Consider the following 25,648-nt stretch of genomic DNA (forward strand, 5'->3'; position numbering starts at 1 on the left):
GCTAAATTAAAAATGTGGTAATATCAGGTTAACAAGGCTGTGAAACAATTTGAATGGTCATAAATTGCTGGTGGGAATATGAAAGATTATAACCACAGTAGAAAATAACTGCAATTTTCTGTGACAACTATATCCTCATTATAATACTCACCAATTCCACTACAGAAATTTTATGGACATATATTTGGTGTTGCTGTTCAGTCTCGCAGTCATATCCAACTATTTGTGACCCCATGAACTCCAGCACACCAGGTTTCCCTGTCCTTCGTCATCTCCCAAAGCTTGGTCAATCTCACGTCCATTGAGCAGGTGATGCCATCCAGCCATCTCGTCCTCTGTCTCCCCCTTCTCCTTCTACCTACCATCTCTCCCCTCATCACCGTCTTTCTAATGAGTCAGCTTTCACATTAGGTGTACAAAATATTGGAGTTTAAGCTTCAGCATTAGTCTTTCCAATGAATATTCAGGATTGATATCCTTTAGGATTGACTGGTTTGATCTCCTTGCAGTCCAGGGTCAATGCACGATACTGGATGCTTGGGGCTAGTGCACTGGGACGACCCAGAGGGATGGTATGGGGAGAGAGGAGGGGGGAGGGTTCAGGATGGGGAGCACATGTATACCTGTGATGGATTCATTTTGATATTTGGCAAAACTAATACAATTATGTAAAGTTTAAAAATAAAATAAAATTAAAACAAAACAAAACAAAACAAAGGACACTCAAGAGTCTTCTCCAACACCACAGCTCAAAATCATCAATTTTTCTGTGTTCATCCTTCTTTATGGTCCAACTATCTATTTATATCTCTAAATCTTTACATATATATTTATTAAAATACACACATATATATGTAATATATATATAATGAAAATTATGAATAGTCATAAAATTCTGAGGCCTGAATTCTTATATCCAAAAAATATTTAAAAATCTTATGTTCATTAACAGGAGAGTGAATACAAAATTTAAGTTATACAGTAAAATACTACTCAGCAATTATAAGTAATACAGAAAGTGCTGTGAAGGAGCTTTGTAGTAGAAGCATCTGAATATTGGGCTCATTGCCTCTCTCAGGCACATAAGCTGCTTTCCCTTCACTGGACTGTCATTTGCTCATCTGTAAAATGGGGTTGTAAAAATTATCTTGAGACTCTTTGTGTTATAAAATGATTTTTATTAATTCAAGATGTTTACTTGAACCCATTTAAAATATTTTAACTTACTTTAATTCTCAATACACTCCTATGAGGTAAATAGTCTATTACTAGTTCCTTTTTATAGAGAGGGTCAGTAACTGCCCATAGTCACATTGCAAATGAAAAATACAGAATTTGAACCAGGCAGTCTGCCTCCTGGGTCTTTGCCCTTAACTGATGTATAGCCTTAAGGTTTAATTTTCCATTCTGCTCTAGAACATTTAAGCTGTTTTGTTTTCTTTTTTTATCTTGCAAATACAAATACTACTTCAATAGACATGCCTCCATGAAATTCTTTGTTTTCACATAAAAGCAATTCCCACAGATTAAATTAAACATGGGGGTCATTAAACTGAGGTAACTCTAGTGCATTAGTTGCCTACATAAGCAAACCAAAGCCTAAGCCTAAAATGACTTGAACTTGAGAAATCAAAGCTTAAGGATAACCAATCACAGTCAATAGGCTTTTCCAAATAAGGCAATGCTTAAGTACAATAAAACACTTCATGGAGATAAAAATATTGTATACCTTTATTGAGATAATGGTTGTGACGGTATATATCAGATCAGATCAGATCAGATCAGTCGCTCAGTTGTGTCTGACTCTTTGCGACCCCATGAATCACAGCACGCCAGGCCTCCTTGTCCATCAGCAACTTCTGGAGTTCACTCAGACTCACGTCCATCGAGTCAGTGATGACATCCAGCCATCTCATCCTCTGTCGTCCCCTTCTTCTCCTGCCCCCAATCCCTCCCAGCATCAGAGTCTTTTCCAATGAGTCAACTCTTCACATGAGGTGGCCAAAGTACTGGAGTTTCAGCTTTAGCATCATTCCTTCCAAAGAAATCCCAGGGCTGATCGGTATATATATTTAGCAGCAAATATTTGACCTTTTCTCCTAAACTCTGTGAACCTTATTTTTAATAAAGCTGATTTGGAAAAATATAAGTACTCATTACAATTTTATGCCTATAATCAAGAAATCTATAACAGCATCTGAAGCTTAAATTGAAAGTATGTGATATATTTAAAAATTTTGACATTACTATAAAAAAAGTATATGTAAATAATATACTTGGAATTGTAGCTTTTTCAGATATTCTCTATGTCTCTCTTGTTTCCTTCTGTATAACTCTTTAATTTCCTGTATTCTCTTCAAATATATTATTCATTTTTTTTTCCTTTTTCAGTCTTGTTTCTCCATTCACCAGTCTTTATATATAATGGTATAATATCTGTATTACCTACATTATTTCATGGTATAACTCTTTATATGGTTTCTGTATAACTCTTAAATTTCCTGCATTCTCTTCAAATAATTTATTCATTTTTTTTCCTTTTTCAGTCTTGTTTCTCCATTCACCAGTCTTTATATATAATGGTATAATATCTGTATTACCTATATTATTTCATGGTATACTGTATTATATTGAGTCTAGTCTATATTGTTTCATAAGAAAATATGCGTGAACTTTTGTGATTTATTTTAAAATTTTCTTTAAAAAATAATTCCTCAAAAATTAGGCTTTATTTTTTGGTCTTTTCTAATTTCTGGACATAATAGAATTAATAGGAATATAGATAGAGTGATTTTCACTGTTGCTTTATTAATTTCATATTTGGAAAGAATCAAGAAATTTATTGAATAATTGTAAAATTCATATTTCATTTTATTTTCTATTTTTATAAAACATTAACATAACTCATTTGATAAACTAAGAGAAAGTTACTTCAACTCTTTAAATATACCATTATTTTCTCACAAAAAGTAACAAATCAAGATCATCATTCAGCTTAATGAAAGTGAGGCATTAAGTTTCCAGTAATATTGCATTGAACCAATATTAAACAATATTTTCTACCTTTCAATCAGTGCATAAAGTGTAAAGACTTCATTACTCTTCTACAGGAGAAAATATCATGAAGTCAATGTTGTTGCTTTTTGCAAAGAAAAGTAGAAAATTCTGACATGTAGCAGTTTTATTGGCTTTATTTAAGTAAATTTACACAAAGATAATTGTTCTTATAAGAAAAAATCATCCTAGTTAGTCTCTTCACAGTCAATTACTCTAGGATAAAAAATTAATAGAAAGAGTGTATTGCCTCTATATTTCTCTAAATGTCTTTTATTTGGCATTTAACTTCAGAGAATATGCTAGGAGTGAGTTTCCCAAATTACAGCAAGTTCATAGAGAAGAAAAAGTTTCATTACATGCTGTTATAAAAAATAATTTAATGTCACTATTTATCACTAGTGTTCAGGTCAGTTCAGTTCAGTTCAGTCACTCAGTCGTGTTCGATTCTTTGCGACCCCATGAAACACAGCAACCCAGGCCTCCCTGTCAGTCACCAACTCCTGGAGTTCACCCAAACCCATGTCCATTTTGTCAGTGATGCCATCCAACCATCTCATCCTCCGTTGTTCCTTTCTCCTCCTGCCCTCAGTCTTTCCCAGCATCAAGGTCTTTTCAAATGAGTCAGCTCTCCGCACCAGGTGGCCAAAGTATTGGAGTTTCAGCTTCAACATCAGTCCTTCCAATGAACACCCAGGACTGATCTCCTTTAGGATGGATGGGTTGGATCTCCTTTCAGTCTAAGGGACTCTCATGAGTCTTCTTCAACACCACAGTTCAAAAGTGTATCTTTCCTAATATTGCATATGTTAGAAACATCTGTGAATCTCTTGGATACCCATTTTTATTTTGTTGCTGCTGGTCATAATGAATATATCAACATAATGAATATATCTAAATCCTTATAGAATGTACAGGCACATATGTGGTGTCATAATGTTGAGAAGTTAAAAAGAGAAAGAGACAAATACACAGATTTTTGAAGAATGCAAGTCACAACATATAGCAGTCAAAATGTCAACAGATTCCGAGTAAAGACAATTTCTGGGATTTGAGTTCAAAGCTTGAATGTATTTTATGAAATGAGGAAATCAGTCTGGAAAGTGATGTAAGAATGTTCCAACTTTAAAAAATGTAGAGGTCAACAGAGAACAAAATATCACACATGGAAAATACTACTGACACTTTCAGTATTCTGTGCATTACTCCAGAGGAAAACATAGTCTTTGGCAAGGGCCCCGATTCCTTGAAGTTTTCTCCATGGCTCTTAGCTCCCCTTTCGGGAATGCTTTCCCTTTTCTACCTTGACCACTTTTGAAATGGAACTCTAATAGGCCTTTGACCAACTTTCTTAACCTTCTTTTAGGCTATAGAAAATTGGAAAACAAAGTAAACTTTGTTGTTTGTTTATTTTTTAGAATTTTGAACAATTTCAGTGTTTCTTAGTAAGACTGATAGAACTTTTAACAAATCTTTCAAATTTTGTGTACTTTGTCCATGAATTTGACTTAGGACTTAATTTATTTTAAGCCACCTTCTCTTTCAGAAAGTCAAGCTACTGTGTGTATAATCTAGTGAATTTACATTGTAGTCCAATAGTCTTATTATTCCTGCATGAATTTGGGTTTTGAAGTGTCCCTACAGGTTATTTAACATGAATTATTTCAAAAGTTTTATAAAAGTGATCTAGATCCATATATTTGATTCAACTTTTAGACCAAATCTATTTTTTTTTTCTTACAACACTGTTGAATTTTAAAAGTTGGATACAGAAATGCTTTCATTTTCTAATTTATTAAGTTATAATCCATCTATGGACTTCCATTCTGAAGGAGATCAGCCCTGGGATTTCTTTGGAAGGAATGATGCTAAAGCTGAAACTCCAGTACTTAGGCCACCTCATTTGAAGAGTTGACTCATTGGAAAAGACTCTGATGCTGGGAGGGATTGGGGGCAGGAGGAGAAGGGGACAACAGAGGATGAGACGGCTGGATGGCATCACTGACTCCATGGTCGTGAGTCTGAGTGAACTCTGGGAGTTTGTGATGGGCAGGGAGGCCTGGTGTGCTGCAATTCATGGGGTCGCAAAGAGTTGGACATGACTGAGCGACTGAACTGAACTGAACTGATGGGCTTCCCAGGTGGCATAGTGGTGAAGAATCTGCCTGCCAATGAAGGAGACATAAGAGCCTTGAGTTCAATCCCTGGGTCAGAAAGATCCCCCAAAGGAGGACATGGTAACCTACACCAATATTCTTGCCTGGAGAATCCCATGGACAGAGGAGCCTGGTGGGCTACAGTCCATGGGATTGCAAAGAGTTGGACACAGCTGAAGCCACTTAGCACACAATCCCTCTGTATTTCTTCCAAATTCTGCTTACAAATTGGAGAGGTTTTTCTTTAGCTGCTATATTTCTATTGAGACATTATCGTATGGAAATTAACTGGACTTTCAACATTGTGCTTCACTGTTTTGTTTCTCAATTCCAAATGTTCACTGTGTATTTTCTATATTTCTAGTTACAACAGGTGACAGTTTTACAAATTATCAGAAAAAACAATATGGGTTGCCATTTTTGCAGTAAACTTCTCCAGCCCCTCTTTACAGCCAATGCCAAAGACACATATTTTACGCTTTTGTTGTGACAATACCTCTCTTCTAGTTCTCAATTTTGAATCAGATGGCTTTTACTGTATAACAAACCATCACAAAAAATAAAGACTTAAAAAAAATGTGTTCAGTTCAGTTGCTCAGTCGTGTCCGACTCTTTGCAACCCCATGAATCACAGCATGCCAGGCCTTCCTGTCCATCATCAACTCCCGGAGTTCACTCAAACTCACGTCCATCGAGTCAGTGATGCCATCCAGCCATCTCATCCTCTGTTGTCCCCTTCTCCTCCTGCCCCCAATCCCTCCCAGCAACAGAGTCTTTTCCAATGAGTCAACTCTTCACATGAGGTGGCCAAAGTACTGGAGTTTCAGCTTTAGCATCATTCCTTCCAAAGAACACCCAAGACTGATGTCCTTTACAATGGACTGGTTGAATCTCCTTGCAGTCCAAGGGACTCTCAGGAGTCTTCCCCAACACCACAGTTCAAAAGCATCAATTCTTCAGTGCTCGGCTTTCTTCACAGTCCAACTCTCAAATCAATACATGACTACTGGAAAGACCATAGTGTTCTAGTTAATTTAATTAGCTCAAAATATGAATTTGTGGTTATCAGATTAGCATAAATGTTTTATATAATGCAAAAGACAGATTACTAGTAGATTTTATAAAGTTTAGGGAATTGGTTAAAGAAGATGTACAAACAATTAGTGTAAGTCTAATCAGTGTTAGAAAGATCATATGAAATTCTGATATTATTTATTCTGCTATTTGTTTATAAGTATATACATGCACACAAACACAAATTTTGTACTGATATTGGATAGGCAATAAATTAAATGGCAATAAATGCATCTTAGAGTAGTTTCAGAGTTTACCAACACCCTCCAAGACCAAAGAAGCCAAGTGGGTGGGGACATAATGTATGCATTCAATTCATAATTTAATCCCTTTAAAATCCAGATGAATCATGGTTGTGGATACTATGTTTAATGTGTTATCTTTACAGAAATAGACCAGCATAGCTTGTGTTGTTCATATGTGCACATTAACTTGAAAAATATTTCTTTTCAATTCCCAATGAAAGTGAATGTGGTAAATATAAACTGGCAAATACTCCAGGTGCCATTTTAACACATGTGTGCTAGAGAGTAAAATACATAGAAAATTTAGACTAAAGGCCCATTATGATTTTCGAGAAACATTATGCTTTAGACATTTCAAAAAAGTGCTGTTTGAGAAGGCTGAGACCAATATGGTAGAGCAGGAGAGCATGAAACTTCCCTCCCCCTGTGCACATTAAAAATGCATTTGCATATGGAACAAGTGTCACTGAAAACTAACTGGATTTACTTCACTCAGTATGACAATCTCTAGGATCATCCATGTTGCTGAAAATGGCATAGAAGAAATATCATATGTCATCCCTTATATGTGGAATCTAAAAATAAATGATACAAATAAACTTACTTATAAACTTACTTCCCTATTATCAGTTAGAGGGAAAGTTAGGGAGTTTGAGGTAGACTGCTGTATTTAAAATAGATAACCAAAAGAACCTCCTATATAACACATGGAACTCTGCTCAATGCTTTATGGCAACCTGGATGGGAGGGGGTTTTCAAGAAGATTGGATACATGTATATGTATGGCTGAGTCCCTTCGCAGTCCGCGTGAAGCTATCACAACATTGTTAATTGGCTACACCCCAATACAAAACAAAATATCTAAACCAAAAAAACAGAAAAATAAAATCAACTGGAAACTGGCAGAAAGACTCCCAAACAACTAAGGATGAAAGAAAGATCCATGTGGAATCAGATAGGAAGGAAAGGTAAGTGACCAAGTGACAACCTATGTCCCTGGAAGGGATTTCAGAGGAAAAGGACGAATAAATAGATGAAGAGCCTACCTAGGGAGTGAGTAGTTGAAGCCACAAATTGGATCCTCCAACCCTCAGGTCCAAACAGGGAACACCAGTTGCTTGCTGACTGGAAGGCCACTGGTACTATCAAGAAGGCCATGGGAAGCTTGAACATTACTCATTAAAAGCACATGCATAACTGGGCTGGGTTGTGTTTTGTCACTCAGTCATGTCTGACTCTTTGTGATCCATGGACTGCAGCCCGCCCAGCTCCTCTGTCCATGGAGATTCTCCAGGCAAGAATACTGGAGTAGGTTGCATGCCCTCCTCCAGGGGATCTTTCCAACCCAGGGATGGAACCCATGTTTCCCACAGTGCAGGTGGATTCTTTACTATCTGAGCCACCAGGAAAGGCCAAGAAAACTGGAGTGGATATCCTCTCCTTTCTCCAATTGAACTGGAGACTCCTGCATTGCAGAAGGATTCTTTACAAGCTGAGCTACCAGGGAAGCCCACATGCATAACTACTTGCTCCCAAAGAAGGGAGGGGGACCAGAGTGAGACTGCCGGGGTGGCTGGTTCCAGCATGAGCCAAGTGAATTCTCCAGTGCCGGAGTCTAGCCCTAGCAGCCAGGGAATCAGCCTGAAGGGGTGAGTGGTGTCGGCTGACGATGATGTAGCCTCTGACTCATAGTACGGAACTATATGTTTATTTCAAGCTTCAGATTTTCTTTTATACTTTGACAAAAGCATTAGGTCAGAGGTTTGACATTTTTAGTTTTCCCCACCCAGATTTATTGTCTCCAGAAATCATTGTTGTCCTACAAACAGAGTTCCTGCTTCAGCTATTCTCTCAGAATCTTTTACTATCTATTTACTTTCTTAGATAATAGATAGCTTTACTATCTGTTATCTACTTTCTCTTATGTGTCCTATACTTAACTTGTGATTGCACTGTAACTCATGCCACATTTCTCAGTTTATTTCTTATCTTTCTAAATCCTGTTTGCCCCTAGCATCTTAAGATCACTATCTCCTAAAAAGTCTTCTAGCTATTCTTAATTATTCCTAAACCCTAAACTCAGAGAACTTCTTTTGCCATAAACATTCCCCTCACAAACAGGTCTCAGATAATAATCCTCCCAATGGCCTCAAGTTGCAGCCTACATGCTCATCCTGGAACATTCTTTGTAAAGATCCTTGAACAAATGTCAATGGTTATTTTACAGATTATTTTCTGGGCATAACTGCAGAAGTCTTTGTGCTTTCTCATGTTTCTCTCAAGCACTTTAACATTCTTTCCAGCCAACTCAACTGAAGAAAGGAAAGAAAAAGTCAGAATCACAAGGCCTAACTCCTTCATCCAGGGACCATGCTTGCGAGATGAGGAGAGGGGGTTTGGGCCATGCCTCTATTTTGTCAGTAATGCCTAACGTGGCTCCTGACACTCCAGTACTGCCTGCTTCACAATTCAACTCCAAACTAAGAAGAGGGTTTGATTCAAACAAAGAGATGGGATCAAAGCAAGGTAGGAGCATTCATTACAGGTACTTATACAAAGCAGTGCATCAAATGAAGCTCCAATCTCTATCTACAACTGGACCACTCCAGTTCATACCCTGAACACCAGCTGGAAACACACAAAGGACTCACAGCCTTGTGTAGCAAATCCACAACAGGGTGAAGTTGGCAGCAGCTAAGGGAAAGACCGGCAGTGAGACAAAGGGAGATCAGACCTGAAGTGGCAAATATGAGCAGGGTGGGAGCAGCTATTACTGGTACTTATTTAAGCAGTTCATCAAAAGAGCTCTGATCTCAGTCTGTAGCTGGAAAGCCACAGCCAAGATAATGACCCATGCTTTGAAGTGGCACAGATCCTTCTTGCTTCAGCACTCTCCACTCTGGGGTACTGGTGCTGGCAGGGGGAAGGAACTGGGCCAATAAATATCAAACATTCAGGATCTTTGCTGTAGCACTTGGGGACAAACTGCACACCGACTAAGGCAGTGACAGACCCTGAGCATAGAGGAGATCTGGCTCACACCTGACTCCTTCCTTCAGTTCAGTTCAGTTCAGTCACTCAATCATGTCTGACTCTTTGCAACCCCATGAATCACAGCATGCCAGGCCTCCCTGTCCATCACCAAATCCACGAGTACACACAGACTCATGTCCATCGAGTCAGTGATGCCATCCAGCCATCTCATCCTCTGTCGTCCCCTTCTCCTCCTGCCCCCAATCCCTCCCAGCATCAGAGTCTTTTCCAATTAGTCAACTCTTCACATGAGGTGGCCAAAGTACTGGAGTTTCAGCTTTAGAATCATTCCTTCCAAAGAAATCCCAGGGCTGATCTCCTTCAGAATGGACTGGTTGGATCTCCTTGCAGTCCGAGGGACTCTCAAGAGTCTTCTCCAACACCACAGTTCAAAAGCATCAGTTCTTCAGTGCTCAGCTTTCTTCACAGTCCAACTCTCACATCCATACATGATTACTGGAAAAACCATAGGCTTGACTAGACGGACCTTTGTTGGCAAAGTAAAGTCTCTGCTTTTGAATATGCTATCTAGGTTGGTCATAACTTTCCTTCCAAGGAGTAAGCATCTTTTAATTTCATGGCTGCAATCACCATCTGCAGTGATTTTGGAGCCCAAAAAAATGAAGTCTGACACTGTTTCCACTGTTTCTGCATCTATTTCCCATGAAGTAATGGGAAGCCATTATCTTTGTTTTCTGAATGTTGAGCTTTAAGCCAACTTTTTCACTCTCCTCTTTCACTTTCATCAAGAGGCTTTTTAGTTCTTCTTCACTCCTCCTTAGTCTCTCAAAATTTACCCCACCTCCCAGCAAGGTAGTAGACAGCATATCCTGAGGAAATATGTGGCATGTTCACAGCAAATCCATGTCTCCCAGCAAAGCCACTGGGCACAAACTGCACTGAGACTCTCTCACATAAGGACACTCCTTCAAGACCACATTAGGTAACTATTTCCAAGATTCATAGAAATATAAAGGTTAAGCAAAATGAGAAGACAGAAGAAATGATCTTAATTAGAAGAGGAAGACAAAACTTGTGTAAAAACAAGTAATGAAACAGAAATAAACAATTTACCAGATAAAGAATTCAAAACATTAGAAAAAAGAAAGCTAACTGAATTTGGGGAAAGAGATGAATACAGTGAGAATCTTAACAAAGAAGTGGAAAATATTAAAATGTACCAGACAAAACTAGAGAATACAATAATAGAAATGAAAAATATAATACAAGGAATTAATAGCAGACCAGGTGATACATAAAAATGTTTAAGTGATCTTGATATAATAATGGAAAACACCCAATTTGAACAGAAAAAAAATTTTTTTTTAATAAAACAGTGTAAGGAATCTATGAGATAATATTAAGTCTACCTACAGTCAGGAGTAGTGGTCCCAAAGGATAAGAGAGAAGAATATTCAAAATATATTTGATAAAATTGTGGCTTAAAACTTCCCAAACTTAAAGAAGAAAACACATATCCAGGTATTAGAAACAACAGAGGGTCACAAAAAGATGAACCCAAACAGACCTACACCAACACATATGATAATTAAAATGACAAAAGTTAAATAAAAAGAATTCTAAAGACAAAAAGGCAAAAAAAAAAAAAAAAAGTTACAAGCACGGGAAGCTATCTTAAGGCTTGATTTTCCAGCAGAAATTTTGTAGCCCAGAGGCTATTGGCATGATATATTCAAAGTGCTAAAAGGGAAAAATTTGAAACCTAAGATATTCTTTGAAGACTTCCCTGGTGGCTCAGACAGTAAAAACGTTTTTTGTTTTTAATATCCCTCGTCCAAGGTAAGGAGCAGCAGCTGTGCTTTGCTGGAACAGCCATGAAGAGATACCACACATCCAAGGTAAGAGAAACCCAAGTAAGGTAGTAGGTGTTGTGCAAGTGCATCAGAGGACAGACACACTGAAACCATAACCACAGAAAACTAGCCAGTCTGATCACATGGACTACAGACTTGTCTAATTCAATGAAACTAAGCCATGCCACGTGGGGCCACCCAAGATGGGCGGGTCATGGTGGAGAGGTCTGACAGAATGTGATCCACTGGAGAAGGGAATGACAAACCCTTCAGTATTTTTGTCTTAGAACCCCATGAACAATATGAAAAGGCAAAATGATAGGATACTGAAAGGGGAACTCCCCAGGTCAGTAGGTGCCCAATATGCTACTGGAGATCAGTGGAGAAATAACTTCAGAAAGAAAGGGATGGGGCCAAAGCAAAAACAATACGCAGTTGTGTATGTGACTGGCGATAGAAGCAAGGTCCAATGCTGTAAAGAGCAATATTGCATAGGAACCTGGAATGTCAGGTCCATGAATCAAGGCAAATTGGAAGTGGTCAAACAGGAGATGGCAAGAGTGAACGTCGGCATTCTAGGAATCAGAGAACTAAAATGGACTAGAATGGGTGAATTTAACTCAAATGACCATTTTATCTACTACTGTGGGCAGGAATCCCTTAGAAGAAATGGAGACGCTATCATGGTCAACAAAAGAGTCCGAAATGCAGTACTTGGATGCAATCTCAAAAAAGACAGAATGATCTCTGTTTGTTTCCAAGGCAAAACATTCAATATCACAGTAATCCAAGCCTATGCTCCAACCAGTAACACTGAAGAAGCTGAAGTTGAACATTTCTATGAAGACCTACAAGACCTTTTAAAACTAACACTCAAAAAGATGTCTTTTCCAGTATAGGGGACTGGAATGCAAAAGTAGGAAGTCAAGAAACACCTAAAGTAACAGCAAATTTGGCCTTGGAATATGGGATGAACCAGGGCAACGGCTAATAGAGTTTTGTCAAGAGAACGCACTGGTAATAACAAACACTCTCTTCCAACAACACAAAAGAAGACTCTAAACATGCACATCACCAGATGGTCAACACCGAAATCAGACTGATTATATTCTTTACAGCCAAAGATGGAGAAGCTGTATACTTTCAGCAAAAACAAGACCGAAAGCTGACTGGCTCAGATCATGAGCTCCTTATTGCCAAATTCAGACTTAAATTGAAGAAAGTGGGGAAAACCACTAGACCATTCAGGTATGACCTAAATCAAATCCCTTATGATTATACAGTGGAAGTGAGAAATAGATTTAAGGGACTAGATCTGATAGAGTGCCTGATGAACTACAGATGGAGGTTTGCAACCTTGTACAGGAGACAGGGATCAGGACCATCCCCAAGGAAAAGAAATGCAAAAAAGCATAATGGCTGTCTGGGGAGGCCTTACAAATACCTGTGAAAAGAAGAGAAGCAAAAAACAAAGTAGAAAAGGAAAGATATAAGCATCTGAATGCAGAGTTCCAAAGAATAGCAAGGATAGATAAGAAAGCCTTCCTCAGCAATCAATACAAAGAAATAGTGGAAAATGAGTCAACTCTTCGCATGAGGTGACCAAAGAACTGGAGTTTCAGCTTTAGCATCAGTCCTTCCAAAGAAATCCCAGGGCTGATCTCCTTCAGAATGGACTGGTTGGATCTCCTTGCAGTCCAAGGAACTCTCAAGAGTCTTCTCCAACACCACAGTTCAAAAGCATCAATTCTTCGATGCTAAGCTTTCTTCTCAGTCCTACTCTCACATTCATACATGACCACAGGAAAAACCATAGGCTTGACTAGACGAACCTTTGTTTGCAAATAATGTCTCTGCTTTTGAATATGCTATCTAGGTTGGTCATAACTTTCCTTCCAAGGAGGAAGCCTCTTTTAATTTCATGGCTGCAGTCACCATCTGTAGTGATTTTGGAGCCCAGAAATATAAAGTCTGACACTGTTTCCACTGTTTCCCATCTATTTCCCATGAAGTGATGGGACCGTATGCCATGATCTTCATTTTCTGAATGTTGAGCTTTAAGCCAACTTTTTCACTCTCCACTTTCACTTTCATCAAGAGACTTTTTAGTTCCTCTTCACTTTCTGCCATAAGGGTGGTGTCATCTGCATATCTGAGGTTATTGATATTTCTCCTGGCAATCTTGATTCCAGCTTGTGTTTCTTCCAGTCCAGCATTTCTCATGATGTACTCTGCATAGAAGTTAAATAAACAGGGTGACAATATACAGCCTTGATGAACTCCTTTTCCTATTTGTAACCAGTGTGTTGTTCCATGTCCAGTTCTAACTGTTGCTTCCTGACCTTCATACAAATTTCTCAAGAGGCAGATCAGGTGGTCTGGTATTCCCATCTCTGATCAAATAAAAAACCTACAATAAATACATAAAACAATAGAGGGAAAAGAACACAAGTATATCACTAAAGAAAGTTATCAATCCACAAAAGATGAAATGCAAGCATACCACTAAAAAAAATTATAAGACTGCAAAAGATGAACTCAAAAATGAAAAGAACAGAGAACTGAAAAACAAAAAACAAAAAAAAACAGAAAACAAGTAATAAAGTGGTAATGAGTACATAACTATCAATAACTATTTTAAATATCATTGAATTATGTACTCTAATCTAAAGACATAGGGTGGCATATTGGATAAAAAAAGAAGAACCATTTATACATCTTACAAGAGATTCACTTCAGAGTTAATGACAAAGGAGACTAAAATTCGGGGGATGAAAATGATATTTCATCAAACAGAAAAACCAAAAATTAGGGACAGCAAAACTCATATCAGACAAAATAGACTCTAAAACAAAGTATATACAAAAGACAAAGGAAGGCATTGTTGATGATATAAGGATAAATAAAAAAGATATAAAACAGCATTCATGTGTCTAATTCAGAAGTACCTAAATACAAAAAGCAAATATTAACAGATAGAAAAATAGAAATAAACCTTAACAAAATAGTATGGAAATTTACCAGCCCGATTATCACCCAGACAAAAAATGAATAAACAACAAAGTTCTTTTAGGACAATGGCACCCCACTCCAGTACTCTTGCCTGGAAAATCCCATAGACGGAGGAGCCTGGAAGGCTGCAGTCCATGGGGTCACTGAGGGTCGGACACGACTGAGCGACTTCACTTTCACTTTTCACTTTCATGCATTGGAGAAGGAAATAGCAACCCACTCCAGTGTTCTTGCCTGGAGAATCCCAGGGATGGGGGAGCCTGGTGGGTTGCCATCTATAGGGTCACACATAGACGGGCTGCTATGGAGTCGGACACGACTGAAGTGACTTAGTAGCAGTAGCAGACCAGTTAAACTTAATACATATCTACAGATGTTCATGTGTGCTAAGTGACTTCGGCTGTGTCTAACTCTTTGTGGCACTATGGACTGTAACCTGCTAGGCTCCTCTGCAAAGGAGGAGAGGAAAGATATACTCATCTGAATGCAATGTTCCAAAGAATAGCAAGGAGATATGAGAAAGCCTTCCTAAATGATCAATGCAAAGAAATAGACGAAAACATAGAATGGGAAAGACTAGAGATCTCTTCAAGAAAATTAGAGATACCAAGGGAATATTTCATGTAAAATGGGAACAACAAAGAACAGAAATGGTATGGACCTAACAGAAGCAGAAGATATTAAGAAGTGGTGACAAGAATACACAGAAGAACTATACAAAAAAGGTCTTCATGACCCAAATAACTATGATGGTGTGATCACTCACCTACAGCCAGACATCCTTTAGTCTGAAGTCAAGTGGACCTGAGGAAGTATCACTACAAACAAAGCTAGTAGAGGTGATGGAATTCTAGCTGAACTATTTCAAGTCTTAAAGATGATGCTGTGAAAGTGCTGTACTCAATATGCCAGCAAATTTGGAAAACACAGCAGTGGCCACAGGACTGGAAAAGGTCAGTTTTTATTCTAATCTTGAAGAAAGGCAATGCCAAAGTATGTTCAAACTTCAGCACAATTGCACTCATCTTACATGCCAGCAAAATAATGCTCAAAATTCTCCAAGTGAGGCTTCAACAGCACATGAATCAAGAATTTCCAGATGTTCAAGCAGGATGTAGAAAACGCAGAGGAACCAGAAATAAAATTGGCAACATCCGTTGAATTATCAAAAAAGCAAGAGAGTTACAGAAAAACATCTACTTCTGCTTTATTGAATACAGCAAAGCCTTTGACTGTGTAGATCACAACAAACTCTAGAAAATTCTTCAAGGATGGGAATACCAGACCACCTGACCTGCCTCCTGAAAAATCTGTATGCAGGTCAAGAAGCAGCAATTCAATTCAGACATGGAATAATGGACAGTTTCCCAATTGAGACAGGAGTACATCAAGGCTGTATATTTTCACCCTGCTCACTTAACTTATATGCAGAGTACATCATGTGAACTGCCAGCCTGGATGAAGCACAAGCTGGAATCAAGATTTCTGGGAGAAATATCAATAACCTCAGATACGCAGATGATACCACCCTTATGGTAGAAAGCAAAGAGGAACTGAAGAACTTCTTTATGAAAGTGAAAGAGGAGAGTGAAAAAGCTGTCTTAAAACTCAGCATTCAAAAAATGAAGATCATGGCATCCAGTCCCATCACTTTATGGCAAATAGATGGGAAACAATAGGAACAGTGACAGACTATCTTTTCTTGGGCTCCAAAATCATTGCAGATGGTGACTGCAGCCATGAAATTAAAAGAAGCTTGCTCCTTGGATGACAAGCTATGAGAAAGCTAGGCAGCACATTAAAATACAGAGACATTGCTCTGCCAACAAAGGTCCATCTAGTCAAAGCTATGGTTTTCCCAGTAATCATGCATGGATGTGAGAGTTGGACTGTAAAGAAAGCTGAGCACTGAAGAATTGATGCTTTTGAATTGTGGTGTTGGAGAAGACTCTTGAGAGGCCCTTGGACTACAATGAGATCAAACCAGTCAATCCTAAAAGAAATCAGTCCTGATAATTTATTAGAAGGACTGATGCTGAATCTGAAGCTCCAATACTTTGGCCACCTGATGCAAAGAGCTGACTCACTGGAAAAGTCCCTGATGCTGGGAAAGATTGAAGGCGGGAGGCAAAGGGGACAACAGAGGATGAGATGGTTGGATGGCATCACCAATGCATTGAATATGAGTTTGAGTAGGCTCCAGGCATTGGTGATGGACAGGGAGGCCTGGCTTTCCGCAGCCCATGGGGATGCAGGGAGTCCTGCCTGACTGAGCAATTGAACTGAACTGATGGAAACTTCTAACACCATGTGTATCTTCAATTGTTAGACTGCCAAGAATATTGACTCAAACTAAAATTATATAGTCTTCCAGTGTGCTTATGAAATTCTCCAAAGTTTTATATCTTATAGCAAATACTTTGCCATATATTTGTAGAAATTTTCAGAACCTCAAATATTTAAAGCACTTTAAATTTAAACGAGGGGAGATTTTACCACAGGAGGGCCTTTTAAAAGAGATACACAGATGTATTTAAGGGCATGAGAAGGCGATGGCACCCCACTCCAATGTTCTTGCCTGGAAAACCCCATAGACAGAGGAGCCTGGTAGGCTGCAGTCCATGGGGTTGCCAAGAGTTGGACACGACTGAGCGACTTCACTTTCACTTTTCACTTTGATGCATTGGAGAAGGAAATGGCAGCCCACTCCAGTGTTCTTGCCTGGGGAATCACAGGGATGGAGGAGCCTGGTGGGCTTCCGTCTACACAGAGGGGTCACACAGAGTCAGACATGACTGAAGCAACTTAGCAGCAACAGCAGCAGTACTGAGATTCACAAGTTACTTTGAGATACAGCAAAAATGAAATGAATTGATGGATGGATAGATGGAGGGATAAATAGTTTGATACATATGAGGAAACCAATTATATTAAAATATTAAGGGCAAAATATCTAGAGTGGCCAAATTAACATTCATTATTTTTTTTTTTTTTAGTTTTTCTACGTTTGAAAATTTTATAATAAAACTTTGAAAAAAATGAGACATTTAGGGAGAATAAAAATTATCCATTTAGAATTTGTGTCTTTTCCTCACTCTGTCATTTTCAGAATTGATTTCTTTCAGTATTTGTCAGCATCTGGTGGCCTATTTGCTGCCTAAAGCACCCATCCATCCCACTTCTTCTAATCCCTCCATTTCTCACTTTGTGTACAGTTTCGGTTTTCTTGGTGCTGTCTCCTTTCAGAGACAATTTGCCAATGATTTGGTTCTGTTGTCAGGTGTGCTGCTTCAAACTCTACATCTTCCTCCTAACTGGCTCCACTACAAATATCCATGGGGATTGGGTTAGCAATGCTACATCCCCCAATCCCAAGAAAACCTATGGGACAAAGAAGAAAACACCAAAAGCTGGAGATATCAATCATTCTATGAGGACTTAATTTTCACATCAAAAAAATATTTTTAGAAAACCATGATAATATATTGGAGCAAAGTGTTTTGATAACTGTTTACCAAATGACTGTCCTTAATAATTCTAATATTTTGGCATACTTGCACAGCCCTTCCTCGTTGTGGGCTACCGATAATTTTAATTTCAGAATGAATGAATCAGTCAGTGGTAGATTGCTTTAATCATTGTTATTTGTTGCTCCTAGAGTAGAAATTCTTAGAGCGATTTAACATTTGTTAGGACTGTGCCATATGGTAGTCTACCTACTACAAACAATCAGATATTTTGATGTAAGCTTGTGACAGATTTTAATTTCCTTCTGTATTTGATGTTATTTCTCTCTTTTCTATTTCAACAAAGTTCTGTATTTGTCAGTCTCAGTTTTCTGGTTGTTTTCTAAAACTACAATCAGTGATGTATGATGAAAAGAACTCTAAATAGGGGACAGAAGGCAAATTTTAGGAAATAATTACCCATGTGTTTTTATAGATATTTTGGAGTTACAAAAGTAGTTTAAGTTCTATCTTCATTTGTAAACTGAAGAGGCAAACCTGACTGATTTCTAATGTTAGTACCAGTTCTATCATTTCATCTATTTTGTTATGTCTAAAACCATTCATTGTGTGAAGCAAGGATTAATTGCCTAATATTATTAACATGTATTAACAACCAAAATCAAATTCTACTTACACAACAATTTGCCTATTGATAATTATTTAGTCTGTATTTCAGTATTTTTCACTTGTTATCCAGATCCTATTACAGCTAATTTTTTTAATATCATTACATTCTAAGGCTGATATTTAACCCATAAACTTCAACTTAAGTATAAATTTCATTTTGACACTGTTCTAGATTAGAACATATACTAAAAGAAAACATGAAAATGGTTCCTCATTCTTGAAGCTCTCTGAAATAATTAAAGCCTCTGCCCAACTACTTCAAAGATTGCAATGAAAAGTATAACACTGGATGACACAATAGAAAGACTACAATTATCTTCAAGGCCCAGTTCAGATATGTGGATTTTGTGTGCCTCTGGGTGAATTACTTCTCTGAGCTCTATCATGATAATAACATTGACTCCCTATGATTGCTTAAGTATTGGAATAACATATTCACAAAATATTTGGCATAATGTGCTTTTCATGAAAGAAAGCTTTAAAAGAAATCAAAATGTGAAAAATGGTCTCAAATTTAGATAGCAAAGGTCAATAGCAACAGAATATTAATCAGATAAAGCAAGAATAACACTTGATTGAAGAGGGTGATTTTAGAGGTCTTTAGTCAGGTTGAAGCAAACTTAATGGGTATTGGAATCTCATATACCTGGAATCATTTTTTTCTCTTTTAAAAATGTCATTTAAACGTACTCTAAATAACATCAATTGTTTTGTTATATTAATTTTACAATAGGATCTCACATGATGTACTAAGTATAGCTAAGAGTGGTCTTTATTCCAGCTATGCATTTTCTTTTTAAAACTTTAGGCACACTATACTTGAAGCTCCTTGATTTTTTCCTTAAATATATTATATTTCCAAGTATTCAAAGAAGAAGTATCAATCCCTTCTCCAGTTTCTGTGCATAACACACTCACTACCATTTCTGGACATGAGTATAAGCAAAATCTGGGAGACAGTGAAGGAGAAGGAAGCCTGGCATGCTGCAGTCCATGGGGTCACAAAGTGTTGGACACAAATTAGAGAATGAACAAACAAAAAAATTATTCATCTTGATATGGTCCCATGACTTTTTCAGTCAAGGGCAGTGCATGGGTTTTTTTGTTTGTTTGTTTTGTTTTCATATTTTTTAACTTTTTCTGTACACCATAGAATCTGTAAGACTTCTGGTCACTAAATTCTGATTCTGCTGCTTGCTAATTATGGGACCTTGAATATGATAGTTGACTTTCCTCAGTCTTGGTTCCTGTTCTGAGAAACAAAGGGGATTATATCAATATCATAAGATTATACTAATAGTAAGAAATGCATGAACTAATTCTGTCCAATTTCTTGTTCATTTTTTTAATACTGACTAATTTGAGCGATTGGTTGTGTCAGGTTTTAGTTGCAGCATGCCAGCTCTTCGTTGTCAGGTTTCTCTCCAGTTGTCAGGCACAGGTTTAGCCACCCCAAGACTTGTGGGATCTTAGTTCCCACAGAGAGATTGACTACACATCCCCTGCATTGGAAGGCAGACTCTTAACCACTAGACATCAGAGAAGTCCCTCCACTTGGTTCTAACTGTAGTCAAAGTATCTATTAATGAACCTAATGAAAGACAGGCTCAGAAAATTTTTATAGATATGTCATTAATTTATGTACCATTTTCATTTGTTTTGTTCTTTCCTAAGGTGAGAGTCTTTTTAAACAAGCCTTTGTACAACTAAGGAATAATCTCCAAAATTACTTGCAATATTTACAGATTAGCATATGTTAACTTTTATACACTACAGCTATGTTGCTATCATTTTAATTACTTAAATCATATTGCTGTGCAAGTTAAATATTTTATCAAAATTTCTTCATTCAGTAGATATGGTATTCTTTTGTAATAAAATGATATTCTATTGCTGATCCACTCACTTTCTAGTCCATTATATGTAGTACATATTTTCTTGTTCCTGGAGTGAAATTTCTATCAATATTAAAACTAAATTAACAATTTTCTATAAAGTAATTATTTACAGCAACACATAGCAAATGACCTGCCTAGTGGAATACGATATACATGAAAATTTCTCTCTTCACTCTGTATTAAAAATGTCCTATCAGTTTTTCCATGAAGTTCCTCAAATTAATTTCCTTAAATTATTTACTTCTTTATGTTCAGTTCAGTTCAGTTCAGTCACTCACTCATGTCTGACTCTTTGCGACCCCATGGACTGCTGCACGCCAGGCTTCCCTGTCCATTACCAACTCTCGGAGTCTACCCAAACCCATGTCCATTGAGTCGGTGATGCCATCCAATCATCTCATCCTCTGTCATCCCCTTCTCCTCCTGCCCTCGATCTTTCCCAGAATCAGGGTATTCTCAAATTAGTTAGCTCTTCACATCAGGTGGCCAAAGTACTGGAGTTTCAGCTTCAATGAACAGTCCTTCCAGTGAATACCTGGGACTGATCTCCTTTAGGATGGACTGGTTGGATATCCTTGCTGTCCAAGGGACTCTCAAGAGTCTTCTCCAACACCACAGTTCAAAAGCATCAGTTCTTCGATGCTTGGCTTCCTTTATACTCCAACTCTCACATCCATACATGACCACTGGAAAAGTCATAGCTTTGACTAGACAGACCTTTGTTGACAAAGTAATGTCTCTGCTTTTTAACATGGTGTCTAGGTTGGTGATAACTTTCCTTCCAAGGAGTAAGCGTCTTTTAATTTCATGGCTGCAATCACCATCTGCAGTGATTTTGGAGCCCCCAAAAATAAAGTCTGACACTGTTTTCACTGTTTTGCCATCTATTTGCCATGAAGCGATGGGACCAGATGCCATGATCTCCGTTTTCTGAATGTTGAACTTTAAGCCAACTTTTTCACTCTCCTCTTTCATTTTGATTAAGAGACTCTTTACTTCTTCTTCACTTTCTGCCATAAGGATGGTGTCATCTGCATATCTGAGGTTATTGATATTTCTCCTGGCAATTTTGATTCCAGCTTGTGCTTCTTCCAGCCCAGCGTTTCTCATGATGCACTCTGCATATAAGTTAAATAAGCAGGGTGACAATATACAGCCTTGACGTACTCCTTTTCCTATTTGGAACCAGTCTGTTGTTCCATGTCCAGTTCGAACTGTTGCTTCCTGACCTGCATACAGGTTTCTCAAGAGGCACTATACAGTGGAAGTGAGGAATAGATTTAAGGGATTGATCTGATAGACAGAGTGCCTGATGAACTATGGACAGAGGTTCATGACATTGTAGAGAAGACAGGAATCAAGACCATCCCCAAGAAAAAGAAATGCAAAAAAGCAAAATGGCTGTCTGAGAAGGCCTTACCAATAGCTGTAAAAAGAAGAGAAGCAAAAAGCAAAGGAGAAAAGGAAAGATATACACATTTGAATGCAGAGGTCCAAAGAATAGCAAGGAGAGATAAGAAAGCCTTCCTCAGTGACCAATGCAAAGAAATAGAGGAAAACAATAGAATGGGAAAGACTAGAGATCACTTCAAGAAAATTATATATACCAAGGGAACATTCATCCAAAGATGGGCTCAATAAAGGACAGAAATGGTAGGGACCTAATAGAAGCAGAAGCTATTAAGAAGAGGTGGCAAGAACACACAGAAGAACTGTACAAAAAAGATCTTCATGACCCAGATAATCACGATAGTGTGATCACTCACCTAGAGCCATAGTTCTTTACGTAAATAATTTAAATATTCATGTTTTCAGATTACCTGTGGATTAGAAGGGTAATATATGAATTCATAATCAGTTTTTTATACTTTACTTAAATAATGAGATTATCTCTTCCAAAATTCAGCATTGTTCACACCACCATAACACTTTATGTATGCCACCTCTTTCCACTCACTTTTTTACAAAGAAAATGTTTGTGAACATACATGTATATTCAAACAGTTCCTTCAGAAAAGGAGCCCTGGGTTTATCACTTTTGAGTGTGCATTGCCTGGCATTTTGTCTTGAACATGATACGTACTCAAACAATAACTTGAAATGAGCCAAACTGAGACGGTGGGACACAAAAGAAGGTGCACTTTTACTAAAATAGAGTCATGGGTCAACTATAGATGAGGTAATGAGATCCCAGTATACCATCATGCAAAAGCATTAAGGAATAGGAAGTTGGGAGTATGATGTGACATTTCTCAGATTTTCCTTGCTGTTACACATACACAGAAACAGAATTTATAGATATGAAAAGGGACACCGCAACCTGTCATCTCCTTGAATGCCATTATATTTAGTGAAAAAAGCTGTCTACAATTTTAACAGCACTATAAACTCAAACAAAAGTCTTTCAATACCATTTTAAGCCTGAGTCTAACCATTTGTGAAAAGCTTGCTGTTCATAATAAGCACCTATAAAACGAAAGCTTGTATTACAGAGGAGACTCTAGGTTTCAATGCGTTTGCTTATCTTCATATCCCCAAGATGTAAACACAACCTGTTTTTAAGATGTCAAAAACCTATAATGATCAACAGCACAATGAGCGTTAAAACACTCAGTTTTCACAGACCTTAAATAATATATGCTCAAGGCAGACTGTTCATGCTATAGAATTTCATTAGCTGTATTATATTTATCTAATATATACCTTCACAAATACGTTTCAACATTGATTTAACCATGTAATAAATCCTCCTTTGCTTTAAACACAGGAATATTTTATATGGAGAAATTTTAAGTAAATATGTGATTCTTGTGAGTGTGATTGTCTGTGAATGTACAATTCCAGTGTTGGATGTTAGCTTTTGTCTTAGGATACTGAATACTTACAAATATTTTGATAGATATTAAATTCAGAAGATCATAAAATTGGGATGAACCTATGACAAGATATAGCGGGCAAAATACTTGGAGCTGAGAGTTCTACATCCCTTTACCAAATATTTTTGGCATTTAATTTTCATCTGAAATATATTTTTGGTACACAAATTGCTTGAAAACGATTTGTTTTGCATGATAGGAACATTAGAGTGGAGACTGTAAAACTCTTCACTTCTTACAAACTCCATTTACTAGCAATGGCTATGTTCAAAAGAGAAAAAGGAAACACAAAGAATATAACAAGCTAGATGAAAAATAAGTTTATCAAGACAAGGAAAGGATTTTTTAAATCTCAGCCTGTCACCCCTGTATCTAGCAACAGTGATTCAGTCTCCCCAACGACAATTGAGGGCCTACCTTGCTGCAGGATCAATCGGATTGGTTAATGCAGAATCTCTTGGTCCAGCAATGAAACAGATAACTCAAACTGTACAAATATGCATGCACAGAGCAAGTCAAATACATTTGTATATATGTATACAGGCACACATATATGCTGTTGCTGCTGCTAAGTCACTTCAGATATGTCTGAATCTCTGTGACTCTATGGACTGTAACCTTCCAGGGTCCTCTGTCCATGGGATTCTCTAGGCAAGAATACTGGATTGAGTTGCTGTGCCCTCCTCCAGGGGATCTTCCTGACCCAGGGATCGAACCCACATCTCCTGTGTCTCCTGTATTGCAGGAGGTCTCTTTACCCACTGAGCCTCCTGAGAAACACACACACATATATAGATATACACTAAATATATATGCACTGAAGTCTCAACTTTAAACAGTTGTATAAACAATGTAGTTGTTTAAAAAATCATTAATGATAGCCATTAGAAAATTAAATTGACTTTTAGCAGTAACATTAGATGCCAGAATAAACTGAACTTTATCAAAGTTTTGAATGAATATAAATTAGAAATTTAGCATTCTTAGTCAAACAAGTGGAATCAAAATGTCATAAAACTGACTCATTTGAAAAGACCCTGATGCTGGGAAAGAATGAAGGCAAGAGAAGGGGACAACAAAGGATGAGATGGTTGGATGGCATCACCGACTCCATGGACATGAGTTTGAGTAAACTGTAGGAGTTGTCGATGAACTGGGAGGCCTGGTGTGCTGTAATCCATGGGGTCACAAAGAGTCAGACACAACTGAGCAACTGAACTGAACTGAACTGAAGCAAAAATTCATGTTTTTGAAAACATATATATTATACATACAACACAAACACACGTGCACACACACACACATACACACACACACACAAAGGGCTTCTCAGGTGGCTCTCTTGGTAAAGAACCCACCTGTCAATGCAGGAGATTATCCCTGAGTCCAGATCCCCTGGAGGAGGGCATGGCAACCCATTCCAGTACTCTTGCCTGGAGAATCCCATTAGACAGAGGAGCCTGACTTGCTGCAGTTCATGAGGTCACAGAGTCAGACATGACTTAGGGACTGAACAGCAATCATTTAAGTGGACCAATTTAGTTATGGGGCTTCCCAGGTGGCGCTAGTGGTAAATAACCCGCCTGCCAAAGCAGGAGACATGAGACGCAGGTTCAATCCCTGGGTTGGGAAGATACTCTGGAGGAGGGCATGGCAACTCCCTCCAGCAGTCTTGCCTGGAGAATCCTTTGGACAGAGGAGCCTGGCAGGCTACACTCCATAGGGTCACAGAGTCGGACAAAACTGAAGTAACTTAGCATGCATGCAGGCATGTATACAAAAGCCTTTCTACTATACTTGATAATGCTTGAGAAAGAACAACAACAACAACAAAAAATAGATGGGAAAATTGGAAAACATAAAGTAAGTGAGATGGGAGACCTAAATTAAATGAATATGAAGAGAAAAAGTGAAACAAACTATATAAAAGAAAAGATCATCATATAGTCCAGTTGTTTTTAAACCTGTCTGCTCACTAGAATCACATCTGGTGCTTTGGAGAGAAAAAAGGCAATACCTGGACATTTCTATTTTTCAATAAGTTCCAATACTATTTTAATATGCATCTGGATTTTTTAAAAAGTGATTACAGAGTTTTCTTTTTTAAAATTTATTTATTTTAATTGGAGGCTAACTAAAATATTGTAGTGGTTTTTTGCCATATATTGACATGAATCAGCCATGGGTGCACATGTGTTCCCCATCCTGAACCCCCCTACCACCTCCCTCCCCATCCCATCCCTCTGAGTCATCCCAGTGCACCAGCCCTGAGCACCCTGTCTCATGCATCAAGCCTGTACTGGTGATCTGATTCACATATGATAATATACATGTTTCAATTTCTATTAAA

The sequence above is a fragment of the Bos indicus x Bos taurus genome, chromosome 15, assembly GCF_003369695.1.
Source record: "Bos indicus x Bos taurus breed Angus x Brahman F1 hybrid chromosome 15, Bos_hybrid_MaternalHap_v2.0, whole genome shotgun sequence".
In the NCBI taxonomy this organism is placed as follows: Eukaryota; Metazoa; Chordata; class Mammalia; order Artiodactyla; family Bovidae; genus Bos; species Bos indicus x Bos taurus.